At 41.7% G+C, this 5,325-nt stretch overlaps 1 long non-coding RNA gene across 1 annotated transcript; it reads left to right on the top strand.

The window, feature by feature from the left end:
• Positions 1 to 2,153: 2,153 nt before the first annotated feature.
• On the top strand, positions 2,154 to 4,753 carry LOC117809814. The gene is made up of 3 exons (XR_004630625.1): positions 2,154 to 2,326; positions 4,150 to 4,192; positions 4,361 to 4,753. It is a non-coding gene; the product is annotated as an uncharacterized LOC117809814 (long non-coding RNA).
• The last annotated feature ends 572 nt before the right edge of the window (positions 4,754 to 5,325 follow it).

Below are 5,325 nucleotides of genomic sequence, written 5' to 3'. Positions count from 1 at the left end.
GCAGAGTGAGTAGAGAGAGGGAAAGACAGGAGAAGGAAGGAAAGAAAGAAGGGAAGAAAAAAGAAAAAAAGAGAGAGAAAGGAATGAAAGGAAAATGGAGTAAAAGAGTGAAAGAAATAAGGAAGAAAAAGATAAAAGAGAAAGAAAGAAGACAGAAACTAAGAAGGATGGGGAATGAAAGGAAAGAAAGAAAGAAAGAAAGAAAGAAAGAAAGAAAGAAAGAAAGAAAGAAAGAAAGAAAGAAAGAAAGGATGAATAGCAGACCCAAAAAAGGAATCTACAGCAGAGATCCAGAGGAACCTACGAGACAAGGGAGCTCAGGGACTCCAGAAAGGTCTATGGTTAGTTACTTTAATGGGACAGGAAGAGTTAAAGTAAGTGATGAGGGGTTTGGGGGGGAAGGGGGTGCGCTAGGATCCCAGTGTGTCAGTGCCCCAGTTCCCCCGACAGTCTAGGCCTATAGCAGCATAACTAAGACCTGGTCCAAGCCTGATCCAGGTCTAACTATAAGCTTTATCAAAAAGGAAAGTTTGAAGCCTACTCTTCAAAGTGGGGAGGGTGTCTGCCTCCCGGACCCTGACTGGCAGATGATTCAATGCACATGAATGCAATAACCATGTGTATACCAAAAACATTTGTAATTGCAAAAATTTCTGGGAGAAATTATGTTTCCTGGAAAAATTCCAGGGGTGCCAATACTTTCATCCATGACTATATACTACTGAATGTAAATTAAGAACTAATAAATGAATAAAAGGCTTTTGTTTAGATGTTTTATTGCTTTGGGGAAAGGAACCTCAGATGAACAAGACTTCATAAAGTCTCTTTAAAGCTGATATTTTATAACTGTTTATATTAATATCTCAGAGAGTCAGCTGTGAGGCAATAGAAGACTTGATTGTTATGACATCTGGTAAATCATTCTCTAAAATAAGCACACCTTGTTATCAGCTCTGAGCAGCTTGTTGTTTCAATGTTTACACAAGTGTCTTAAATAACTTCCTCATGCCACCTAGTGGGCATTTTGAGCCACTGTTACATTCTACTAACATAGTTGACAGAGCTGAATTAACAGAAACTTGAAACTGTTAGAATAAGACTTTAATATTCATGTGGACGTTGATAATGAAAGCCCCAGCATCCCGTTCATGTCCCTGCTGGACTCAAATGGCTTCTTACAGGTTGTAAACAAACCCACTCACCGTTTCAACCCCCCCTCTATCTTGTTCTGGTGTCTGGCCTTGAGTAACTTTCCATTTCCTCCAATCAGAGTCTACTCCGGGTATAATAAAAACCTGATAACTAGAAGTTTTTATGATAGTTCTGTATCAAAGTTCAAGGAGGCTATTTATTTACTGATAAAATGATAGCCTCGTTCCCCTTTGTGGAGATCTAAAGAAATATATTTGTATTATGAGGACGGGAGGTGTAAAACCGATCCTCTATTACTTGATACATAATGGGCTGACTAAATGCCTGATTGCACGTGATTTTGCGGACTCTGGTACACCATATAAGCATCCAGAGTGAGGTTAAGAGTACCAAGATTTGGGGTGCTGGTGGCCTAGTGTAAACTCACCTGGCCCTGTGGCCCTGTGACCCTGTGGCCCTGTGGCCCTGTGGCCCTGTGGCCCTGCGCCCCTGTGACCCTGCGGCCCTGTGACCCTGCGCCCCTGCGCCCCTGCGCCCCTGCGACCCTGCGCCCCTGCGCCCCTGTGACCCTGTGACCCCTGCGATGAGGACTGTGGCCTCTGTAGGTGGGGCGCTTAGACCGCTAGACCAGCGCTCCACCTTTCAATAGAAGAGAATAAAAACAACCCTAGGTTCCTCTTCAGGACTGTAGCCAGGATGACAGACAGTCATAGCTCCACTGAGCCGTGTATTCCTTTAGCCCTCAGCAGCAATGACTTTATGAGCTTCTTTAATAATAAAATCTTAAATCAAGCTGCTACAACTACTGATATCAGTCTCTCCATATTGTTACTTGTCTCTGTCTATCTCTCTTTCTGCATCTCCCTCTATCCCTCGTTCCAACTTGGGGTTCAAGGCAGACATCAGTCTAACATGAGTGTAGGAGCCAGTTGTATGGGTCCTTTGTTTACCACTAGATGGCGGTGTTTCTTTGTCAGAATATGTTGGCTTTGCATGTCTGCTACTGATCACCAGGTGATATTAATGAGGGCAGGGGAGCCCAGTCTTAGTTGGAAGGTGAGGAGAGCACACGGTTCTCAGCATACATATGCAGACAAGCTGAATCTACAAAAACTGGACCATGTGAGTCCAGTAAGTATCTTCCCTGCAATAAATGGGAACATCACCCAAAAAGGTTGGTTTTGGACATCAACTTAATTGTTCTGTGTGTTTGAATATATGTAAGGAACATCCACATCACCTCCACAAGTGACTGAAAGACAGACCAAGGACAGTCACTACAATCAGTCTGGTCCTGCTAGGCAAGGCAAGGCAAGGCAGCTTTATTTGTATAGTGCATTTCATACATGAGGGCAACTCAATGTGCTTTACATTAAAACATTAAAAGCATTGGAAACATTCAGACAAGCATAAAAGAGCACAATTAAAATGACAAATGGTATTTAAAGTGAGTTAAAATAATCTAAGATAGGAAGGCAGTGTTAAATAAAAAGGTCTTAATCTTTGATTTAAAAGAGGTGAGAGTTGGAGCAGACCTGCAGCTTTCAGGGAGTGTGTTCCAGATATGTGGAGCATAATGACTAAACGCTGCTTCACCATGTTTCCTTCTGACTCTAAGGACTGAAAGCAGACCAGGACCTGATGACCTCAGAGGTCCACATGGTTCATAAAGTAGTAGCAGATCAGCCTAAACCATTCAGGTCTTTATAAACCATCAGCAGGATTTTAAAGTCTATTCTCTGACAGACAGGAAGCCAGTGTAGAGATCTAAGAACTGGAGTGATGTGGTCTACTTTGTTGGTCCTTGTTAGGACTCGAGCAGCAGCATTCTGTATGAGCTGCAGGCGTCTGATGGACTCTTTAGGGAGTCCTGTAAAGACCCCGTTACAGTAGTCTAGTCTGCTAAAGATAAATGCATGGATGAGTTTTTCTGCATCCTGCTGAGACATGAGTCCTTTAATCCTTGATATATTCTGAAGGTGATAGTAGGCGGACTTTGTAATGGTCTTAATGTGGCTGCTGAAATGAAGGTCTGAGTCTAAGACTACACCAAGGTTTCTGGCTTGGTTTGAACATTTCATCTGTGCAGATTGGAGCTGAGCAGTAACCTTTAACCTTTCTTCCTCCAAAAACAATCATTTCAGTTTTTTCTTTGTTTAACTGAAGAAAGTTCTGACTCATCCAGTCATTGATTTGTTCAATGCATTTACTCAGTGTTTGTATGGGACTATAATCCCCTGGTGACTACTACATTTGGCTTAGTGTTGAGCAAGTTTGATGAGGTGTTTAAAAAAACACCTTCAAGTATTCAAATGAAGAAAACATATCTCCCTTTTTCCTCTTCATGAACATAGATCTGTAAAGCTGTTCAGTGAAAATGTTGTGATTCAAGTAAGAGGCTTTCAATAGCTGCCCTGATGGATCAGACCTCTGTTAGTGATTCTGAAAACAGTTTTCAAGTGTTGTTTTTGGTGTTTAGTGTGATATTATTAGGTCCCTAAGTCAGAGCATTGCTAAAAATCGATCAAATGTTTCCCTGAGTTTCTTTCGTTTCTCCGTCTTTGCTCTGTTGAGGCGTTCAGGTTTTCTTGTTCTTGCATCTCCGTGTTGTTCCCATCTGCCATGTTTGGGTTGTTCCCATCTTTTCCTGTCAGGGGATAAAGGGAGAAGATTTTACAAAGAAGATGCTGAAACTTCATTCTTAAGTTCAAAAACTGCACTCAGAGCTTTATTTAGTTTTCCCTTTTTTAATGGAAACACAGGATGAGTTAGTCTCTGCTTTGGATTCTAATTTATATAAACACCTGCTCATTATACTCCAATTAACTCAAATGTTCTCCAGCAGGACAGAACTCATCTTTGGAGTATATTTACTTTAGTTGAGACCACTAGGTGGAGCCATTGCTCATGATATGGATACAGCTCCATGGAATTAAAGCCAGTTGATTGACCTGCATGTAAATAGTATTTTAATGGTTTCTGTTGTTTCTACTACAGCGATGGAGTGGCGACCCGTCCAGGGTGAACCTGCTGGGTGGCAGTAAGTTTAAGTTGTATTATTTGTAAAGGGAAACAATGTGGAGAAGATCAGATTAACAGATGATCTGAAGGGGAAAAGGAAAACTAACAAGCTGTACTGCACTTTGTTTACTTCACTGTCATTGATTATGTCATTACTTTTACTGTGGGCATTCCAATGCACCCACAGCTTTCAGCTATGACTCAACCACCAGAGATAAATGCACACCCAGCCATCATAAACTGTTACAACTGTGAATGAACTCACACCTTACTGTGTGAGTGAAGAAAACAGGTTCAACCTCTGGAAACAGACATGGTAAATCAGGTCATCCAACTTAGCATGTGCCACGCCACGAGGGGAAGCTGTGGTTGATAAGAGTCCACCAGGAAATGAACGATGATTGGCCACCCTGGTTGCATCAAGAGAATCCTTGATCAATGAGTGGCTTTGTCATGTTACAACTATTTGACTCATGATGAAACAGCCTGCTGTTTTCCTTTGTACTCTACAGTCATGACTGTGGACTCTTCATGAGTCCTCCTGGATTTAATAAAATAGAGATGGCGAGTAGAAGAAGAAGCTGCTCTCTCTGCCTGTAGTATCATAAACAAACACTGCTGCTGCTTCATGCCTCTGTATGCTACTCCTCCACTCACCCCCTCACTGAAACTATGGATGTCTGGGTTTATTCTATTTTATTCTTTTATTTATTTGTTTGTTTGTTTAATATTTGTTTCAAAAATGAGGCTCATGATGGATTCAGCTCAATCTCCTCTATCAGGGTTAGTGAAGGAGGGAATTCAGGGTATGATGAACTCGCCTCATCGTTTAGGTCTCTGCTCTGCAGTGTCATGTGTTATGAATTGGTGCTATGTAAAAACAAGATGATTGTTAAAGATTGACTGAAGTGAAATACTATAAATATTGAAAACTGATCGAATGGACCCCGACAGAGATCCAAACTGGGCCTTGCATATAGCCTGGCTCCAGAGTCAAGATGGGATGTCAGGATGGTCCCATGGTTTTTATATTCTTCCTGCTGATGTCACAAAGTTTCTCTCTTTCTTTGGACGCCTATAAAACAAATATCTGGGCTCTTTGACCAGCCAGGTGTGCATTACATGACACCGCAGCTTTACAGCTTTTTCCAC

This window comes from Notolabrus celidotus, unplaced genomic scaffold, assembly GCF_009762535.1.
Source record: "Notolabrus celidotus isolate fNotCel1 unplaced genomic scaffold, fNotCel1.pri scaffold_45A_arrow_ctg1, whole genome shotgun sequence".
NCBI classification, from domain to species: domain Eukaryota; kingdom Metazoa; phylum Chordata; class Actinopteri; order Labriformes; family Labridae; genus Notolabrus; species Notolabrus celidotus.
The sequence above is the reverse complement of the archived record's forward strand: the minus strand, read 5'-3'. Positions and strand labels throughout refer to the sequence as shown.